The 22406-nt window shown below is 49.8% G+C and overlaps 1 protein-coding gene across 6 annotated transcripts in view; it reads left to right on the top strand.

The window, feature by feature from the left end:
- GLIS1 (GLIS family zinc finger 1) overlaps positions 1–22406 on the top strand; it is a 225245-nt gene that overhangs the window by 143594 nt on the left and 59245 nt on the right. The gene's annotated exons all lie outside the window — the stretch shown is intronic.

Genomic DNA, 22406 nt, shown 5'->3' on the forward strand with positions numbered 1-22406 from the left:
AGCCACCAAGGCCCAGCTCTGTCTTCCCAGCTGCTGGGGCTTGGGTAAGGCAGAGGAAGGAAGCAGTGTGTCTGGTCTTCAGGGCCAGTGTTGTAGCCAAAGTTGAGTTCTTCCAAAACTTGTGTGCTGTCACTGGGCCCTGCCTCATGGAGAACTCAGTCTGGGAAGGGGTGCAGCTCGGGGAGAGGTGCACCTCTGTCCCTGCTCAAAGTGCAGGGCAGCATTTGCAGGACCAGGGAGGGGCAACCAGCAGCATAAACTCCATCCTCCTGGGACTAGCTGTTCGCCCTTGGGGTGCATCTGCTTGTGGAGCTGTGAGCTGGGCACCCACTGGACCAACTTATTCAGCTTTGAGGAGGCTGGGTCTTGAGTATGAGAAGGAATTCACTTTGCAGACAAGTGAGGGTCAGGGTTGGCGTGCTGGGGTCAGGGGGAGAGGCTGGAGTGAGCAGGCTGAGAAGCTGACTGTATCGTGTGTCTTTGGGCCGAGAGTGTGCTGGAGGGAGAACTGGTGGCTGGGCCGGTTCCTGGCGACGCCCCTGTTCCTTTAGGGTGTTGTGACATGTGTCTTGTGAGAGGGCACGCCCCTGCCTGGAAAGAGATGCCCAGCGGACATCGCAGGGTAAGGCTCCTGGACCGCAGACAGTCCTGTCTCTCTCTGAGATCCTGCAGTTGACAGCTGCCGGGCTACAGTTCTCCTTCGTGTCTTCTCTCCTGGGGTGATCCCAGTGGTGTACGCAGGGTCCTCGAAGAGGCTGCCTGGCCTGAACCCTCGTGTGGCGTGGTCAGTGGCCTTCTCGCACTCCGGCTCCCGTGTAGAATCACAGCATCCAGGAGTTTCTGTGTTAGACATGAGGGACCTTGGAGATGATCTAGGCCTTCCCTGTCCATTTTCCAGGTTGGGAAATTGATGCCCAGTGAGTGGGTCACAGAGGCTCAAATCACTCAGAGCTCAGTCTCAGGATCTCTCTGTAGGGTTTCTTCTCTGGGGCCAGCCTGCCAGAATCTCTTTTGGTTCAGCAGATTCCACAGAACACTGGCTTACACCTGGCTCTGGAGACAGACCTGGACCTGCCAAGATCTTTGCCTGAGGGCACTCACAGTCAGAGATGCGTGGGAGATGGGTGTGGAGATGAGTGACGGGGTCTGGGATGGAGTTTGCATCGGCCCAGGGAGGAGAGATCTAGAAGGGCTTCATGTAGGAGATGATGTTCAAGCCATGTCTATACTTACCTATGGTTGCGTTTAATCTTTACAAGAGTCCTGTAAAACCAAGGGTTTATACAGATGAAGAAACAAAGGTTCAGTAGGGTCCAGCTGGCCTTCCACCTGCTGCTGTGAGAACACTTCATCTTGCCTCTTAGGGTGTTTAGGATTATGGTAATAACACCAGCAAGCAGCTCCTGAGTGCTGACTGTGTGCGGGGGCTATTCTAAGCCCATGGTCCTCATACTCCATGTGGTCCTCACAACAACCCTATGGGGCAGATACTATTAATCCCCATTTTACAGATGAGGAAACTGAGGCTCAGAGAGACTGCATAATTTACCCCAGGCCACACAGCTAGTTAGAGACAAACCATAGTAACAATAATAAGAGAGGCCAATAATCATGATAGTAATAATAGTATTGATAACAACGATAAAAGTAACTTGCCCAGGGTTACACGGCTAGTAACCATTGGAGTGGAAGTTGAACTCACATCTTTCTAAGCCGTGATGCTCTTGTTTGTGTATATCTTCTCCTGTTAAACTGATTATTCTCTGGGGTCCAGGTACCAGCCCTGCCGGGTGCCATTCTCTGGAGATAGTAGCAGAGATCTCTGAGCTCCGCCCTGCCCTCAGTGGGAGTGCTCCCGCTTCCTGCGAGGCTGGTGCAGTAGGTAACCCAGGGGAAGGGGCGGGCCCTAACCCGCACCCCAGATAAATACAATCTCCCTTCCCTGTAAAATTATTAATTTCTCATGACAGGCCTCTGCTACCATGTGCTGTAATAGACAAAGGAATTTTGGACCCGGAGCCTCTGGAGAACAGGAAATAGATGAGACACTTTGATTGCAGAGTAAATGGCCCACTAAAATAGCAGTTAATCCTTTTATTATCTTTCCAGCAGCCGTTTCCACAGTTCTTTCATGAGGTAAGCCTTCCCCGCCCCGTCCAACTGTAACACTCCCATCCTTGCAGCTGGTTCACATTTAGCCTGCGGAGCCTCTGCTCCCGCACCGGGCGGGCCTAGAGGTGCCTGGAGGAGCCCAGCTCCCCTCTGCCCAGGCCGTTCATCCTCAGGCTCAGCCAGGGACTCAGGACTCGCCTCACTGGCCCCCAGGGTGCACTGCCCGCCCCCCACCCTGCCCTTTCCACGGCCCTTCCACGCTGTCCAGCGGAAGCTCCTTAATCTCTTTGCAATATCCTGTTATGTTTCTTACGTTGTCGGAGTTGTCTTAGCCTTATTATATTTGGGGTTTCATCTGTGTTACGATAGCAAGGTTACGTCCAACCCAAATACTGACGCGACGCCTCGAAGACGTTAACTTTGAAAAGATTACTTTCTTGCTTTCTTAGGTTGGCTCTCTCAGACGGTTGGAATTCTGATTGTCTGAGACTGCAGAAATTAGCAGACTCTGAGTTTGCATTTCTCCACATCGAGAAAAAGATAGGCAGAGGAGAAAGAGGAAAACTTCTCATAACCTTGGGTTTTATGAAATAATCATGACAACAACCTCTGACTTTTGTGAAGAGCTTGACCAAAGCTGTGAGCGCAGCATGAAGGTGTAAAAGGCAGGTGAAAGCCCAAGTCTGGAGTCACACCGACCTCGGGCCCTGCCACTTACCAGCTGTGTGACCTCAGGCAGGTGACTTAACCTTTCTGAACTATAGCATACTCAATTGTAAAACGGGGTGATAATAGTACCTACCTTTTAGGACTGTCGTTATTAGGATTAAAAGAGATGACATAGGGAACTGCTTAGTTAATTCTCATCTTCCCCAATCACACTCTTCACACTGATGGTCTTAGGAGATTCATACATTAGCCCTAGGAGTTAGGACAGGATCTTTGACAGCTATTTTACAAATGAGGAACCTGAGGCTCAAAAGAGCCAGTCAGGAGTGGAACCTGGACTTGAGGTCAGCTAACTGCTGCAGCCTCTGCTGTTGGTGAGGTGGGCAGGGCTATCACATGTGCTGGTGGCCTTGTGGTCAGGTGTCTGCCAGCGATGCAGAGCCCCTGCTCGGTGCCAGACAATGGCTGTTCGGGGTAAGAAGGGGGAGCCAGGGCAGAGGCACAGGGAGGAGGCTCTAGTCCCTGCCCTCCAAGTTCTGATGCACAGCTGGAGCCTTGAGGCTGGACTTAACATCCTGCCCGGGTTCCTCTGGCAGCTGCAGCCGCACTGACCATTGGTTCCCATCCCTTACCCCGCTCAGTCTGTCCTAGGTGCCACTGGACCTGGGACCAGGGATATACCTCAGAGAGAGGCTTGACAGGGGGTCCGGGATGGCATCTTATGGGAAGTCCTGAGGGAGAAGAGACCTAATATATTCTGAGACAGTCTCTCTCCAGCCAGGGATTACCATGCCCATTTTACAGAAGAAGAAACTGACATTCAGAGACGCAATGGCCTGCTCTGTATCACCGGGCACAGCTGCCTGGACCATTCCACAGGCCACACTGCCCTCTACCACCTGCCTTTGCCCAGCTTCTCTATTCAGCAGAGTAGAGTCCTCTGTGTGTCTCACATCACAGTGTGTGGGGTCCCAGGGCATCTGCTCCTTCCGGCCCCCATGTCCTGAGAGCAGCCTAGTGGGTTGGGCACGTTCCCAGGCAGCTGACACCCTGACTCATCTCAACATCTCAAGCTCATCCCAGGGAATTATCCGGGAGTTCGAGGTGTCTGAGCTTTACCAGTCCATCCTCATCACGTAGGGACAGGGCATGGGGAAGACAGGCCCTGAGAGGATGGGGGTCCAGGATGGCACAGCAAATGGGGCAGCTTCAGTGGGCAGGGGGTTTCCTGAAGGGGCCGGTAACCAAACCGGGAAGTTAGACTGTGGGAAAGTGACCCTCAACTGAGGGAAGAATCCTCCCCTTGAGACACTTGCCTCACTGGAGGGGCAGCAGCCTCTCCTGTGTGCCAGGAGTCGGGGGTCCAGAGACGAAGATGATGTGATGTGAGACTTCTAGCGCCGTGGGAAGGATTCTGCCCTTGAATCTTGCGATCTTATTGCTGGATGATGGAGGGAGGGAGGGAAGCCAGGAGCTGAGGATTTGAGCCTGGCTGCTTAAGCTTGTTTGAGTCAGTCAAGGGGGACAGGAACGTTATTGAAATACTCATTGGGTGTTTTTCAGTATTGAGGGCTTCCACACATGTGTGATCTCAGCACTCAGAACATTGCTGGAGACTGAAATTATCCCCATTTTACAGATGGGGAAAGGATAGTCCAGTTCATGCCCAAGTTCAGGCCCCAAGTGCATCATGGGGTCAAATTTGAACCCAGGTCTCAGCCTGACTCCAAAGACTGTGTGCTAGCCATGACCCCAAGCCACCTCCCGGGCAGAGAATCATCAGTCTGCTTGCAAATGTCGAGAGAATATCCAGATCTGAAACTTATTCGGCAAGCTGACACCGAGCGCCTCCTGTGTGCCAGGCCCTGGTGGGCCGTGGGGTCACAGAAGGGAATCAAAGCCAGCCTGGCCCTGTGGAGCCCTGATGGAGCAGGGAAGCAGATAGACGTCTGCATTTAACTACTTTCCCCAAGCCAGCGCCCCATCATCTTGAGAGCCTGCAGGTCCCTGCCCTGCTGACATGATGGGTCTTTTGTCCTATATGAGAGGAGAGAGAACTCATGGGATGAAGAATAAGACATTTTACCTTTTTAAAAATAAACAAGTCACCTGAAAACAGTCTCCCTTTCTGGAGGCTGGGGCTTCTGGTAAGATTAAAAGGCTGCAAAATTGAATATGGTTTTAAACCCCTTGCCCTGGAGGAGCCTGCTGTACATGAGCCCATAGAGGCCAAGCTGTTCCAACCAGGTCAAGCCCACCCACTTTGGAAACCGGCCTGAGCCTCACCTCGTTCTGGGGGTGGGGGGCGGGAGGGTCTGGGTAGGAAAACCTTTTTGAGCAAAGGCAGCCATCTAGGTTGCATCCAGATACGCCCTCGTTAACAACCCTTACTGAAGTCCCTCCTCTGGGCCTTGGCTTTTGCTGATACTTCTGCCTGGAATGCCTTTCCCAACCCAGCAAACTCCTAACCATCCTGCACAACCCAGTCCAGTGTCCCCTCCTCGGCACCCCTTTTCTCCGTGTGTCCTGCCCTCCCAGCACATGTTGCCCCATTTATAACAGTGCTCCTGGTATGGCTGAGTGTCTTGGGGACCACATGCTCTTTGGCACCTGGCCTAGCCTTGGAGGCAGAGGAGTTGAGTCTGCTCCCTAGTACAGAGGCTCTGCCCTAGTGGCCATCTGCCCTCTCTGCTCCGACACTGTGTGAGGTTGCCCAGACACTGCCCTCCAGAGCAATTTCCCATAAAGTCACAAGAATGGAGGGACCTTAAAGATGGTCACATCCATCCCTAATCTGGTGCTTGAAGTTTTCCTGCAAGAAAGCCTTCATTTGAAACCTGGCTTTGCTACCTAGCAGCCTATGATTGTGTGCAAGTAACTTGGTTTCTGTAAGCCTCTGTTTTCTTACCTGTAAAGTGGAGGGAGTAGAACTGTTGTGAGGCTTCGATGAGGTACTATACATGAGCTGTTGCGTACTGCCTGGCACACAGTGAGTGCACAACAAATGGTCTGACTGCTCTGGGCAGTTTGCATTAGGAAAGGAGAAGAGGGAGGGTCTAAAAAGCATAGGAGCCATGCAGTCATGAGTGTCCCTAAAGGAACAGAAAAGGCTGTTGTAAGTCCCAGCTCTGCCATGGATGTGACCTTGGATGGGTCCCTTGGCTATGCTGAGCCTCAGTTTCCTGAACTGTGAAATGGGATTAATGCCTAGCACTCTGTGTTCCTTGGGTGCCCAGCAGATGCTAATGCCCTTTCCCCTCTTGAAGCCAAGGTTCCAGCTCCACAGATCTTGGCTTACACTGGATGCCTTCCTATCTCCCCCAGTTTTTAAAAATCAAACTCAGGGACCTTCATAAGGAGAGGCTTTCTGGAAACTCCAGCTTTGCATTCAACTCAGAGCCCTGAGGGCCCCCTCTCATCACTGTACAGAGCGGGAAACTGAGGCCGCAGATGGAAAAGACTTGCCTGGGAAAGAGGAGAGGAAGGAGACAGGTGGAGCTGGAGACTCATCCCAGCTTTGCTGCTCACTGACTGTGCCACCTTGGACAAGTCACTTCACTCCTGAGCCTCCGTTAACGTATCTGTAAAATAGGGCTTCTGATGCTCACCCCAGAAGAGTCTCTGTGAGGGGTGGACACCTGTGGTCCACAAACTGTAGAGGGCTCTGCAGAGGGGATCAAGTTGAGTCCCCAACTCCCGGTCCAGTGCTCCTGCCCGTAACCCGGCCCCAGAGTACACAATCACCCTCATAGGCGTGTCCCTCCCAGATGGGTTTCCCATCCGGCACAGAATCTTTTAGCCACATGCTCCCCAAATGCAGTGCTTGGCCTTTAGGCCTCTGTCTGCAGCTCTTCCAGCTTCCTCCTTCTCTGCTCCACAGTACCCCCATACCTCCCCCCTCTCCCTTCCACCTCTATCCCCCATCCCTCCTACTCCCATTCACTTCCCCATCCCCAGCCCTACCTCATCTCCATCCCTGACTCCCCGCCCTCCATCTTATTTGAATTCTGAGCCAGAAATTGGTGAGCCAGGGTGGACCAATGGCTAAAGGTATAGGATAACTGTTGGGGTTCAAATTTCTGCTCTGACCCTTAACCAGCCGTGAGACCTCAAACAAGTCACGTGGCCTCTTTGAGCCTCAGTTTCCTGTCTGTGTAAAAGGGAGAGTGTTGTGAGAATTAAATGAGATCATGTATATGGAGCACTTATCTCATGCCTGGCAAAATACTCCATGCTTGAAAACAGGAGCCCTTGTTCCTTTTTTTTTTTTTTTTTTGAGTCATCAAACCCAAGCTCTCATAGAGATGAGAATTCCTGGGAGCACCAAACTTGAGGGTACAGGAACACTGGCCAAGTTTTGTGAACTCCACACTGCTTTATGGAATATGAAAAAAATTAAGGATAAAAAAACACAGCCCTCTGAATTGAATTTAAAATAATAAAAGGAGAGAAAGCTTTTGAATTTAATGTAAATGGAATTGAAATGATTCTCTTATTGGACTGAGAAAGTCAGATAAAATCAACAGTGACTTGAAGAAAGTGTCCAGAACATGTTTTCTAAGAGGGACATCCTGGAAATGGTAAACTTCGTGATTGAGCATTAATAGGCTCTGTCTCCACAGGATGGCAGATGCGTTATCTGAGCCGACTTCACGCGCCTCGCTTGGCCTGCTGCAGTGACCGACCTCATCCGTTAAAGGGGTGATGGGCCACACCAGCGCTATGGCCTCAGTCCTCTCCAAGACCCAGGGGACACTCAGCTTACCTGTTCCCCTCCCTCGGGAGAGTGCCCTGGGCTCAGCTGTGCTGTCTCCCCCCTCACTTCTGCCACCTTTTCAACACAGCTTTATTGACACCCATACTGTGCCAGGTTTGATGCTAGAAGCAGGAGGCGCAGCATCAAATGAGGAATGGTCTGGTGCCGAAGGAATTAACCAAATGCTGCAGAGACACAGAGGAGGGAGAAGGCTTCCCCCAGGATGTCATGAGAGCTGGGCTTTGAAGGGAGGGTAGGAGCTTTCCAGGTGCAGACCATGAGGAAGGGCATTTCAAGGAAAGGGAACAGCATATGCAAAAGATGTGACAGTCTTGGCCCTTGAGGGGAGCATAGGTAGCCTCTTGTGCTGGGAGTGTGTTCCGTGCATGGGGGCTGAGAGTAGAAATGGCAGATGGAATTGAACCTTAAAGGGCCTTGAAGTCCAGTATGAAGAGCTGGGACTCTGTCCTGAGGGCAAGGGAGAGAGTGGTGGAAGGGTTCTGAGCAGGAGAGTGACACGATCAGCATTAACATTTAGAATGTTGGTCGTGTGGTGGGTGCGTGCGAGGGGGAGCAGCAGTAGGCAGATGAGGACGCAGAGGCCCAGGAAGGAGCCTTCTTCCCGGGTCCACCAGAGCAGACAGCAGCACCTGGCTGCCAGCCAAGGCCTGGGCACCACGGGCCAGGCCAGCTCAGCCCAGCGAGCCGTGCCGGGCGCAGTGATTGGGTACCGGAGCTCAGTCCCCCTTTGGAAACAGCATCCAGCACATTTACCAGTGGGAAATGGGAAAGGCATTTCCCATAATGTGGCTCCGTAAAGTTTGCACAACTGTTCTTTGTTTTCCGTCCATCCCCACAATAAATCTTCCTCCACTGCCAGGACTGGGGCCTCCGTGGTCTGTAAGTGATTACAGCGCTGACTTGTGCAGTGCTGCCCCCTCAAGATGCATTCTTCTGACGTGGGTAATGATAAAATGAGAGTCCATCACTGAGACTCATGGCCTTGCAAATGGCCATTTCCAAACAGCTGGGAGGTGGCCGCCTGATGGAGGGCGGCCTGCTCTTGCCTCCTGCACGTACCCCCCAAGCCTCCCTTGATAAGTCTGCCACATTGGGAGCATAAGCCTCGGAGAGCAGAGAGCGTGGTACTCCTGGGCTGTGCATTTCTTGGGGATATCGGTCTCTGCTGGGCATGGAGGAAGGCAAGTGTCCTGTGAGTGTTCAGCTGATGTTCCATGAGCCAGCCTCTTTGTTGTACTGAGCCAGAAAGTGTAGGGTTTTCGAGCTGAAAGTAACATTTGTAGCTTCCCAGGGCATGACCAGGCCCTGGGGTGCAGTTTTGATGGGTGTAGTTCCTGTGCTCAGGGAATGCACAGGGCAGTGGCAGGATCCCTGTTTTATAATGGGCTCGCTGAAATCCACGGAGGGGAAGCTACCTGGCTGGGTGTCACATCTGGGACCCCGCCTCCTGTCCATGGCTCCATGCTCTGTCATCTTCCCACTGCCCACAGCTGCCTTCTGCACCCCTATTTAACCACAAGTCTGTGCTCCCCAGAATCTGCTGAATCCCTCATTTGGGGAGGCAGTTTGGCCTATGGGGTCATTTCTGACCAGGTTTAGTTGCCAAGGAACATGATAGCAATTGGAAGTCAAGAGAGTTTGGCCCCAGGAAGAAAAATGAGTCTGCTGTGCCTCCCATACTTCCCCAAGATCCCACCCCCCACTGCCTGCTCCCATTGCTTCTCCCCAGGCATCCAGGACCAGAGGAGGTGGCCTCGTGGAGGCCGCAAGTCCGAATGCCTGTGTTTGTTTGCACTTTTGCTGTTTGCTGCTGTGGGACCTGAGGCACGTAGAGAGGGTTTGGCTCATTGAGATCACGGAGCAAAAGAACCAAAGCTCAGGTCCCTTGCCTTCCAGTGCAGTGCTCGTCCCGCTGTGCAGAGCCGCAAAGTCTGTTGAGTACCTACTATGTGCCAGGCCCCGTGTTGACAGCTGACTTGCATTGCCTCCACCTGTACCATCACTGCCTCCCAAATTCTGGAGAACACTGGCTTGTGTTGTGTTCACACTGGGGAAGAACCCTCCAGGGAATCTCATCTGATGCTGCTCCCAAGCCCTGCAGCACCTTTTGACAAATGAGGACTCGAGGCCCAGGGTTGGGAGACAACCCCCTGGAGGTCACGCAGAGGAGATGGCTGGCAGCTTGTGCAGTCCACACGTGTCAGAATCACCTTCCCTCCCAGCAGGATCGGGTTCAGGCAGCACTGTCCAGCAGGCTCCAGGGAGGTTGTAATCAGCTGTGGGTTTCAGACATCACAGCTCCTCACGTGCATTAGAAAAGCACGATGATTGATTGCCTTGGGTGTTAGGCCCAGAGGAAGCCTGGCTTGTGCAAAGGCCCACACGGGTGTGCACCAAGAAGAGTCTGCAGTTCCTCTACCCACCCCCACCCCTTCTTCATGCACATGCAGCCACCTGGCCTTGGGCCTCAGTTTCTTCACAAGTGTGACAAGGACTTTGATCAGTCCCAAGCCCTTAGGTCTCCTGACCCTGACTCCAGCAGTCTGGGTAGAGACAGCGTGGGCCAGGGCTCAGCGCTCGGTTCCCTCCCCAGCTCTGCATCAGACTGCCTTATGGCTTTGGGAGAGTCACCAGACCCTATGGGGCCTCCGTTTTCTCATCCATAAAATGAAAGGACTCCAGAATCCCTAAGATCCTTTGAACTCAGACAGTTACCTTTCCACATTCCTGGCAGGGCCCTAGGGGAGGAGGAAAGAGGTGAAGGACAAGGAAGGGGCAGGTGTGGGCCTCTGCTAAGCTCTCTGACCTCAGTTCCTTCCACACTCCTCTCTTGCTCTGCTCCAGCCACACTGGCTCCTGTCTGTTCCTTACACATGCCAGCTTCATTCCCACCTCAGGCTCTGCATGGCTCTTCCCTCCATCCAAAATTCTCTTGCTCCAGCCCCACCTCCCTTCACTCAGGCCCATGGAGGGCTTTCATGGAGGTCCATGTCACCTCCTCCAGGAGGCCTTCCCTGACCACCTGTCTAATGTAATATCTTCATCCACTCTCTGCCCCTTATACTACCCAACACTGTGTGTTTGTCTCTGATCTGTTCCCTCCACTCAACCATAAGCTCCATAAAGTCTAGATCCTTTTATGTTTTGTTCCCTGTTACATTTCCAAGCTCTTGAACAGTATGTGATTGACAACTGTTTCCTGAATGAATGTGATTGAGTGAAAAGGGGAAGAGCTGGACTCAGTGGGGCAGAAGTGATGGAGTGTGCTGGGAAGGGCCCAGGCTGAGAATCAGGAGTCTTGTAAAATGAAGGTTTTTGCAGCAAACTCACAGGGCCATGGTGAGGACTGCATGGGTTGCTGTCTGAGGGGCATTTCTGGGTTAGGCTAGATGGGTAGTGTGCCCAGGGGGCCCAGCCAAGCACCCGGTGCACAGTGTTAGTTCACTCCTCCTACCCTATCCCCGCCTTGATTTCCCTCCCTCCTTAATCTGCAATATGAGGGTAAAGGAGGGTCTGCACCCCAAGTCCTCCAGCTCAAGGAATGTCAGACCCAGATAAGAGCTTAGAAACCATCAGCTTGGAAACCATCTGGCTCAATCCTGTTTGTGGATTTGGAAACTGAGGCCTAGAGAGGAGGAGTTCTTGTCCACATTCCCACGCTTGGAGAGAAATTTACAATCAAGCCCTCCACAGAGTAGAAGCTCTGTAATTAGCTGCTGCTGCTGCTGCAGCTGTTTATCATTAATTCGGTTTCCACAGATCCTGTTTTTATGACCATGGGCACAGAGATAGAGTAAGAGTACAATTTTGCATTAATTGACAACAAAAGGACTATTATAGCCAAGAATGCAGCAGAGGAAATGATTAAACTACCCCAAAGCAGCTACTTTAAAGTGTGAGGAAGGAGGGAAAGTGGCATTTTTTTAGGTATGTGCTCTTCTCCAGATAGCAGATTAAGCCCTTTGTTTTCTCAGTGAATCTTTTGATGTTGGCATTACTGTCCCATTTTATGGATGAGGAGACTGAGGCTCAGAGAAGTTAAGTGCTGGGGTTCCAATCCCCGGCCACCCACTGCTCCGGGTTGTCCTCTGTGTCAGCATGTTTTTCTGTAATTGATCATGAGCTGATCACTCCCTGTTTTCATTGAGCTCAGCCCAGAGAATGCCTGTCAAGACATCTTAATTAGTTACTGTGACTCCTCAGAAACAATCCCACATAATCTGGACTTTGCATGGATCCTTGCACTTAACCTACACTGGTCGGGGGTGGGGTTTGCTTTATCCAGAATTAGCACCACGAGCCCAAGGCATCCTTTGCCCCACTTCCCTGGCTTCTTGTGCAGGGAGACAGCGACCTCACAGGTTAGGGGAGGCGTGCAGGGGTCAGAGGAAGGGAGGGGTTCAGGGGCAGCTACCTGGGGCTCCATCCCTGAGACTGGGTGAGCGAACCAGGTCGGGATGGAGGCCTCTGTGGCCCATGACTATGTACACGGGGCAGGAGAGAGAATGTGGGGACGTCCCACAGCCAGTAAGAGTTGGAATCGGGATTCGAATCCCGGGAAGCCTGAAGGCATAACCGCTCCTCAGGAAGAGCTGAACCCTACCTTCAAGGCTTCTGGAATCCAGTTCTGATCCCTTATTCACCATGATGTTGGCTAGACAAACTATTTCCTTGTTCTGGTCTCAATTTCCTTCTGTTTAGTGGGAATGATAATCCTGCTTCATCTGCTGGAGGTTGTTTACTGCCCGTCATCCCATGTCATCCTCACAACAACCATTGCCCCATCTTCCCAGTGAGGACACTTGGACCTGGTGAGGCAGGGTGACCAGTGAAGGGTGCCCAGGGTCACACGGTGCGTCAGTGGTGATGCCCAGAACAGGCTATTCCCCTGCCTCCCCTCTCCTCTGAGTTCCATTGCTGCTTGTACCCCAGGTGGGATGGTGGTATTTGTCAGGCCCGCTCTGCTCCTGCTGTGGCCCCCGCAGTGAGCCCAGCTCGTGAGCTGGGGAAGACGAGGGGTGGTCCTGAGCCAAGCAGAACAGAGGGTCTGCGGCCCGCAGTCAACACCTCTGTCAGGAAGTTCGCGGCTCGTGCCTTCCAAGCGCCAGCCCTTTCATTGTCTCCACACTGTGAACCCAGGAAGATTTGTCCTGACAACTGGTTGGCAAAGTCAGCCAGGGGAAGCGCCTCCACCCCGCAGCCAGGAGGTGGTTTCGGGCTTTCAGGAGCTCTCTGAGGTGCTTACTACCGGGTATAAATTAGATTCACCTGGCAAGGCCCCACTTCCCACTAGAATCTTCGTGAAAACGCTCCCTTTGGATCCCGTCAGAGAGGGAAGTGTGGAGGAGGCCTGGGTCCCCTGGGAGCCATCAGGTGAGAAGTAGAAGCTTCCCGTACTCATTAGTGAGGTGGGTAAGGCGAGCAGGGCCTCGTCATGACGTTTGCTGACCCCAGCACTTTTGGCTTCAGCCTCTTCCTCCGTAAAAAATACTAAAAATTACATTTTATGACAGCATTGGTTTAAAGACAACATATTAATTTTATGTATTAAAACATTTTCTTTGACCTAAAAGTTCCTTTTTTCTTCTGATTATAAATTAAATTCAAACATTTTCAAGGGCTCCTAAAAGTATTGTGGACTCTTGTGTACTGTGTGTGCTGTGCCTGGTGGACAAGGCAGCCCAAAAGCAAGGCCTGCAGAGGCTGGGAGCACTTGAGGTGCAGTCCAGGCCTTGCCTCCCCCTCCCCTTCTCTAGACTTCAGTTTCATCCTCTGTGAAGAGGAATGAGTGGAGGAAACACCAGAAAATCCTGCTGTGATGTTCTACTATGTCCCATTCTGTTCTAGTCCATCTTATTCCTGATCATTGAGTTCTTGTCTTTCATTAAGAATTCATGGGTATTTACTACAAAAGATCTATATGCAGTTAAACTGACATAGAGTAAAGGACATAAATATGTGAAAAACCTAAGCTCACTTAGTTACTGCGATTGAACCCTGTATTTACTGGAGCTTCCTGGAAGCCAAGGCAAGGAAGGCAAGTTGTTGAATTGTAGAATTCTTATTGTCTGGGAAAGGAAGAAGAGCAGCCAGCTTGTGTGTTGGGACCAGTTTTGTCTGGATATCAAATCTTTATGAGGCCTGGTGAGAGTCACACAAGTTGATTGCTGGAGGAAGGCTGTACGAATGACTGATGATGATACAGAGTCACTGAACAAAGCCATAGACCTTGCTTTCACAAATAACTTTGCTAATGTTCTTTGAGAAAAGCCAGGGCCAAGTAAATACTGACAATGAAGGAACCTCACCTGTGTCTTATAGTCTATGTTATATTCTTAGTCTGTCCGTACAGCAGCCCTCTGAGGTAGCCGTCATTATTCTCACTTTACAGATGAGGAAACTGAGGCTCAGAGAAGTTAAGTGACTTGACCCCGACCACTCAGTGGGAGCTGACTTCTATAGCAAGTGGCCTCTCTCTACAGACTTCACGGGTCAGTCTGTTCCTTGGGGCAGACTCAGCCCCTTGCTCAAGGAGCTCATAGCCTAGTGGACTCTGCAGATCTTGTAAAGAAGAAGAGGGCAGCACGTGATCCATGCCTTGAGGGGTGCTCAGGGGTGACGGGGCCTAGTAGAGGGAGCATCTGTCAGCCAGGACGTAGGGTTGGGGGGGGGGAATCAGAATAACATCATGGAGGAGGTGAGAAAGGGCACTAGCGTGGGCCGAGAGGTAAGGCAATGAAGCCTGGATCTGGGTGGTGGCAGAAGGGAGAGAAGCAGCTGCCTGCTAAGTTTCTTACTTATAAGCAGCAGAAACCAGCTCTGGCCATAATGAGCCCTGCATCCCCTCCCTCCCCACCCCCTAGAATTTATGGGCAGGCCCTGTGACCACAGACCATTTGTCTAAGGAAAGAGGAGCAGGCTTTGAGGACAGGCAGGATCCCAGGACCCCAGGGGCCTAGAAGCAGGGAACCTAGACCTGCTTCTCCAGATACCAGACTATCCAGACACCACACTGGGGTCCTCAGCCTCTGTGCTCTCACTCCAGGGCTAAAGCTGTAGCAGGGCATCCCACTGACCAGGCCTGTCTTGGGTCCCCCGCACCCAGATTGACAGGGGTTGCCCCCCCTCCTTTGTGGGAGGCATAAATGTCCTCCCTATTCACACCTTCACTTCCCACACTGAAGGATTCTTTAATATGGGGAAACTGGGCAACCAATCAAACTGGCACATCTGCAGCTACAGAAATGATTGGATTTGAGAGATATTCCGGAGAGACAGTCGACAGAAAGGGATGGGAAGCCTGTTAAACGTGGGGTTAGAGGAGGAGCTCAGGTTGGTGCTCCACTCTCCCGCCTGCGTTCATTGTGTGGATGTGAGTACAAGCCCTGGCAGCACGAGGGAGGAAGATGTGAGCTGGTTTCAGGTGTGCTGAGTAGGGAGGTGCCAGCCAGAGGGCCCCAGGGGGCTAGAGATGTGGGAGTCTGGGGCTCCTGAGACAGGAGATGGGTGTCATCAGCCTAGAGGTGGGCCTGAGAGCATAAGGGGCTGGAGGATCTGGTCAGGGAGATGGATGGGGGGCGGGGGCTGGAGAGAGCCATCACCCTCCTGACTGCACTTGCCCGTGTCTCCAAGAAGAGATAGCAGGCCAGTAGGCTGGGATGCCTCCTCCTGCTGGGATAACAGAGGGCCCTGACAAAGTCCTCCTGTGCGGTGGCTCCTGCACCATCTCCAGGGGCCCAGGCTGGCGCAAGGGCCAGCTCAGAGCAGCCTCTGAGCGTGTGCAGCTGTGCTTGTGTGTGTTCATTCATTTACCACCACGCACCTGCTCTGTGCTCTGCCTGTCCTGCCCTGGAGAAGCTCGCCATCTAGAGGGGGGCCAGTCTTTGAACCTGAGTTACAAAATGCCATGATGAATCCCCTGGAGGAAAATAAATGGGAACTCAGAGGAGAGGATTTAATACCGGGTGGGGAGGCCTCCAGAGAGAAGGTAGGTAAGAGTTATCCAGGTGCAAAAGGATGGGAAGGGTGTCCCAAGGAGAGGGAACAGCATAAGAAAAGCCTGGAGGTGAGAGTTTCAAATGGCTCAGTGATGGAGTGATGGAGAGGTGAACAGGGCTGGTGACAGAGGACCTTGTGTGTCAGATGGAGGAGCTCGGGCTCTGTCCGCAGGGCTGCAGAGACCCGAGGGTGAGTTAGAGCAGGAGGGGCCTGAGGTACGTGTGAACATAGATGTGTGTGTGCTTCCTTTGCCTCTCAAGGGCCAGCATGCACACAGCCATGCCATCAACTAAGATCTCTGCCCAGCTCGTGTTAATTAACAGGTAATGACTTAATTCTAGAGGCTTTTCTAAGAACGGAGTTAGTGCCTTTGGTTGCAGTTTCCCAGGGCTCAATAACCCCTTTCCTCCAGATTTATATAGGCTGCTGGAGAGCACTGCACTTGCAAGCAGTTTTCCAACTTGGCCCAAGAATCCTCTGTGCTGGGCCAGGGTGTCCAGTGAGGGCCCCTGACAAGATATCAGGTCCCGAGGGGGGCCACCACTCTGCCCCTGGACTGATCACACTGTTTATGGAGAGGCTCCCTCTCAAGGAGCCCGAGGTTTGGGCTGGCTGAACGTCCCCCCTCCAGCGGGCCTGTGGTCAAACCCTGGCTGAACTCGGTCCTCCTCTTCTTAGACATATTCACATCTAGACCCCATGGCTAGGCGGGGATCACAGCGCCCCTTGTTAATGGTACAGCTGGAACCACGAATGTGGCTTGGACACAAGGGCAAAGTAGGGCTGCTTCCTTTACCCGTATTAGGGACCAGCAGACATCAGGACCTCACCAGCCTCCCAACCAGAGGAGGAGTGGGGGGCTGCCTCCCCAGAACTAACCCCCAAGGGCAGCTGTGCTGTGTGACATTGGGAGAGTTACTTTACCTTTCTGAAGCTTCCATTTCCTCATCTGTAAAATGGCATTTAGGTGGATGCCCCAGAAGCAGACCCTGAGAGGAAGATTTGTGTACAAGTGATCTCCCAGGGGAGACCGGGGGTGAGGGTCTGCCACAAGTGGGGGTAACGATGCCTGTCTTCCAGGGTGGGAAGGGGGTTCATTCATTCATTCCACAGTCTTATTTAGTCTTTGAAATATGCCCGGCATTGAGTGAAGTGCTGGGGACAGAGGTGAATGGGACCTGGGAGAAAGGCAGGCTGGGTGGAGAAGCTGCAGCGGAAGCTGACCAAAGGCCCGGTGACCTCTGGGAAAACTGAGGCTCAGAGCTGTGCTCCACCAGGGCCTCACCCAGCGTGACCTCAGAGCAACTCAGAGCCAGGACCACAGAAGTGGATGTCAGAAGTGCAGATGGTCTCGCTCGCTGGGTGAGGCCCTGCTGGGGTCACAGCGTCCTGCTGTCTGGAGCGCCTGGAGTGGGCTGCAGGGGCGGTGTGGGGAGCAGCGGGTTCTCTGTTTGCACAAGCTAACCGGCCTGCGGCAATTGCTGCTCTAATTGTCATTGTACTGCAATTTGTGCAACAATTTGTACAGCATGGAATGGAGCAGAGATTATGCCCTGAACGTCTGTTTATGTCATCTCTAAAAATGCCCCTCAGATGCCAGGCTTGCTGAACAACCAACGGGAGACCTGTGGTCTCCGGCATCAGCCTGAGCTGCCCCCCAGGGACGTGTCCAGGGTAAATCAAGTCCATTTCTAGGAGAGCACAGAGCCCTCCCCCACAAGGGGCTCTGACCCTGGCTCCCCAGCTTCTGGAGTTCTGAGAGCCCGTGCTTATGTGTGTTTGCCTGTCTCTGGGTGCCTGTCGCCAGGTCTCTATGTGCTTGTGGGGTGTGTGTGCGCGCATGCACGCGTGCGTGCACCCTCGCAGCCCTGTGTGTTAGTGTCTGTAGGCACGTTTGTGTTGTTGAATGTGTCCCCAAGGTCCAGGGTGTTGTGTGTGTTCCTCTGAGTGGGTTGACTTGTAAGTGTGTATCTGGGGTGTGTGTCTGCACATCTCTGTGTGTCCGTGCAGCATATGTCTGTGAATGTGGGTTCTACAAGCCTGAGGAAGGTGTCATTCCTCCTGGTCAGGGTGGTCAGGGCAAGCACCACTGAGAAGTGCAGACTGGATTTGGGCCCTGGCGAGTGTGTACAAACGGGGTGTGCGGGCGCTTCTCCTCCCCACTGTTCTTCCCCTGTTCCCAAAACTTGGAGGGAGGAAGCTGCCAGGAAGCAGGTTAAGCCCAGTACCAGGAAGGACTTTATAGCACACAGGACCTTCCCCAGTGGAGGGAACTGTGGGAGCAGAGGCTGGCCTGCCATTTGGCAATTTCGTTCAGCAAACATTCCCTGAAGCGTCTTATTCTTTATCAGGCCTTGCTCTGGGCCCTGGGACAGACGGAATTCAGGTTGAGTTCCGGGACCCACAGACTAATGATATTAACCCTTGAGACTGGGTCCCAAAAGGCATAATAGCAGTTAAAGTGATGGAGCCCTTACACTGCTGGGCACCGCTCTAAGCTCGCTAACACATTTGGGCCAGGTGCTGTTTTACAAATGAGAGACAGAAGCCCGAGTGATGAAGCAGCTTGCCTGGGGACCCTGCAGCAAGCAGAGGCACAGCTAGGAGTGGAACCCGCATCCCTGAGTCAGGAGGACTTGAGCTGCAGGCCCCCCTCCCTTGCCCCAGCTCTAGGCGATGGTGCTGGCCAGGGCCTAGAAGAGGCTGATTTCTGCCCCCAGAGCTCATGTGCATCCAGGAGGTGCCTGTGCCATCCTGCCTGTTCCCTGCCAGCCATCCTCTGAGAGCTCTTAGCACTAGGCCAGGTTATTAATCAGTAAGGCCCAGAGGCCACCGCAGTGCTGGCTGAGGATTTCAATCCAGCAGGAATGTATACGTCCCCTGATTGCATGGGGCTGTTGGCCATGGTGCTGTCTGAATCAGTTGCCCCTCTGACAAGGCGGGAAAGAGTCACCCTGCTGCAGCCCACAGGGGTCTGGGGGCACCAGGCAGAAAGGACAGCATAGAAAAAGCACTAGATTGGGAGATGGGGGTGGCCTGGGTCCCTGCCCTGCCACTGCCTATGTTTATCACTATTAATAGTAATAATAAAAATAGCAAACCCTTACTTAGTGCTTGATACATGCCAGATACTGTGCTAAATTAGGATTGGCTCTCAACACCCCAGGAGAGGGGTGTCACTAACCCCATTTTACAGACGAGGAAACAGAAGCTTTGGAAAGGGAAGGATTTGCCAGGGTCACACATTAGGAAGTAGAGACAACCAAGATTTAGACTACATTTAAAAAAATTATATCGTATTTGATACTTTGAAAATAATACATGCAAATATGTGTAAATAATAAGGCATAGCAAAATGAACATCCTTGAATTTCTGGAACCACTGTTTATTTTCTGTTTAGCATCACACATATATATCTATAAACAATGTATTGTTTAGTTTTGCTTGGTTTAAAACTTTACAAAAATAGTATCATACTGTATGTGGTCTTTGCCATATTTTCACTTAATGTTATATTTGATTGTACCCATATTACTGTGTGTAGCTATAATTCATTCATTCTTACTACTGTGTAATACTACATTGTGTGAGTAAACTTTAATCATTTTCTTGTTGATGGACATTTGGGTTGTTTCTGTTTTGTGCTAGCTCACAATGCTGCTGTGAACATTCCTCTTCATGTGTCTTTTTGGACGAATGGAAGAGTTTCACTAGAGTGTGAGCCTAGAAATGGAATTGCTGGCTCAGAGAATGTAAGATGATGCCATATTGTTTTCAAAAGTGGTTGTACCAGTTTACACTCCCACCCACGTGGAGTGTAGAAGTTCTGTTGTTCCACAGCCTCAAAAGCGTTGCATAACTGTCAGTCTGGCGGGTGTGAAATGGTATCTGGTGGTGGTCTTAATTCTCATATAGATGATTACTAATGAGATTATGTACCTTGTCATAGTTTGTAGGCCATTCATGTTTCCTCTTCTGTGAAATGCCTTTAATGTCCTCTGCCCATTTTTCTATTGGTTTGTCTTTTTCTTATTGATTGATAGGAATTCTTGGTATTTTCTACCAGTTGGTGACTCATATTTTCTTTCTTGATGGTGTTTTTCTTGAACAGAAGGTCTTAGTTTTAATGAGTGAATTTATCAATCTTTCCTTTAATTGCTTAAATCTTTTCTTTCTTAAAAGAAATCCTTCTCTACCTTGATGTCACAAGTAAATTCTCTTGTATCATAACGAGAGGATTTATTTTTAAGTTTTTAAAGTCTTACTTTCATTTAAGGTTTTAATCCACTGGAGTTAGAGGGTATAGTGTGAGGTAGGAACCCAATTTAATTTTTTTCCATCTGGGTAACCATTCACTGAATTGCCCATCCTTTCTCCAGAGATCTGCAATACTGCCCTGTCATATATACGTTTTTATGTATTTATTAGTCTGTTTCTAGGTGCTTCTGTTCCATTAGTCAGTTTTTTTTTTAACCCTGTACCAGTATTACACTATCTTAATTACCATAGTTTTGTAAGAAGTTTTTGCTAATATCTACTAGGAAAATCTATCGCCCTACTCTCACTCCAGTCTTCTTTAGATATTCCTTGGCTATTCTTGGGACTTTACTCTTCCATATATATTTTAGAATCAACTTTAAAATTTCAAAAACTTAACATTTTTTATTGCAATTCTGCTTACAGATCATCTGGGGGAAATGGACCTCTTTATGATATTTATTCTTTCTGTCTATAAACATGGTCTTTGTTAATGATTTTCTGCAAGATTTTATGTTTCTTCATACATGTATTGCATGTATTTCTTTTAAGTATTTATTCATAGGCTTCTTTTGATTTTTGCTGCTAGTGTGAATTATATCTCTTTTTAAATTATCTTTTTTGTTTGTTCCTGGTGAATAGAAATACAATTGCTTTCACTATATGTATCTTATACCCAGCTATCTTGACAAATTCTCTTATTATTTCTATTAATTTTTATGTAATAGATTCTTTGGGGATTTCTATACAGACTCTCATATATGTGAATAATGATGATTTTACTTCTTCCTTTTCAATCTTTATACTTTTATCTCTTTGAAAAGAAACAATGATAGTGGATATTGTTGTCTTGTTCTTACTTAAAATACTTCTAACATTTTACCGTTAAGTATAAAACTTCCTATAGAATTTCTGTACATATCTTCTATCAGATAAAAGGCATTACTTTTTTAAAAAATAGATTTTATTTTTGAGGGAAGTTTTAGGTTCACAAAAAAATTAAGTGGAAAGTACAGAGAGTTTCCATCTATCTTCTGCACCACCCTCCCCCCGCCCCAGCTTCTCCCACTGTCAACATCCTGGACTAGAGTGGTACATTTGTTACAATCAGTGAACCTACACTGACACATCATTATCACTCAAAGTCCATAGTTTATATTAGGGTTTACGCTTGGTGTTGTACATTTATGAGTTTGACAAATGCATAATGACATGTATCTGCCATTGTAGTATCATACAGAATAGTTTCACTGGCCTAAAAATTCTCTGCTGTGTCTAGTCATCCCTCCCTTCCCCCTAACCCCAGGCAACCACTGATCTTCATAATTTTCTTTTTTCCAGAATGTCATACAGTTGGAATCATACAATACGTATCCTTCTCAGATTGGCATCTTTCATTTAGTAATATGCATTTAAGTTTCTTCCATGTCTTTTCATGGCTTGATAGCTCATTTCTTTTTGGAATTGAATAGTATTCCATTGTCTGGATGTACCACAGTCTATCCATTTATCTACTGAAGGACATCTTGGTTGCCTCCAAGTTTTGGGAATCATTAATAAGGTTTCCAAAAACACCCATGTGCAAGTTTTTGTGTGGACATAACTTTTCAACTCATTTGGATAAATACCAGGAGTACAATTTCTGGATCATACAGTAAGAGTATATTTATTAGTTTTGTAAGAAGCTGTCAAACTGTCTTCCAAAGTGACTGTACCATTTTGCATTCCCATCAGCAATGAATGAGAAGTCCTGTTGCTCCACATTCTCTCCAGCATTTGGTGTTGTTAGTGTTTTGGATTTTAGCCATTCTAATAGATATGTAGTGGTATCCATTATTGTTTTAATTTGCAATTCCCTAATGACATAGGATGTGGAGCATCTTTTCATATGCTTATTTGCCATCTGTATATCTTCTTTGGTGAGGTTTCTGTTCAGATATTTTGCCCATTTTTAAAAATTTTATTTATTATTTATTTATTTATTTTTGGCTGCATTGGGTCTTTGTTGCTGTGCGTGGGCTTTCTCTAGTTGCAGCAAGCGGGGGCTACTCTTCATTGCTGTGCAAGGGCTTCTCATTGCGGTGGCTTCTCTTGTTGCAGAGCACGGGCTCTAGGCACGGGGGCTTCAGTAGTTGTGGCTCACGGGCTGTAGAGTTCAGGCTCAGCAGTTGTGGTGCATGGGCTTAGTTGCTCCATGGCATGTAAGATCTTCCTGGACCAGGGATCGAACCCGTGTCTCCTGCATTGGCAGGCAGATTCCCAACCACTGCGCCACCAGGGGAGTCCCTTGCCCATTTTTTAATAAGGATAATATTTGCTTTTCAGATATGTCTTTTGCAAATATTTTCTCCCAGTCTGTGGCTTGTCTTCTCATTCTCTTGACAATGTCTTTTGCAGAGCAGGAGTTTTTAATTTTAATGAAGTCCAATTTATTCCAATTAGAATAAATTATTTCTTTCATGGATCATGCCTTTGGTATTATATCTTAAAAATCATTGCCAAACCCAAGTTCACCAAGATTTTCTCCTATGTTAGATTCTGGGAGTTCTATAGTTTTATATTTTTTATTTAGATCTATGACCCATTTAGAGT

The sequence above is a fragment of the Balaenoptera physalus genome, assembly GCF_965194825.1.
Source record: "Balaenoptera physalus genome assembly, chromosome: 1".
Classification (NCBI taxonomy): domain Eukaryota; kingdom Metazoa; phylum Chordata; class Mammalia; order Artiodactyla; family Balaenopteridae; genus Balaenoptera; species Balaenoptera physalus.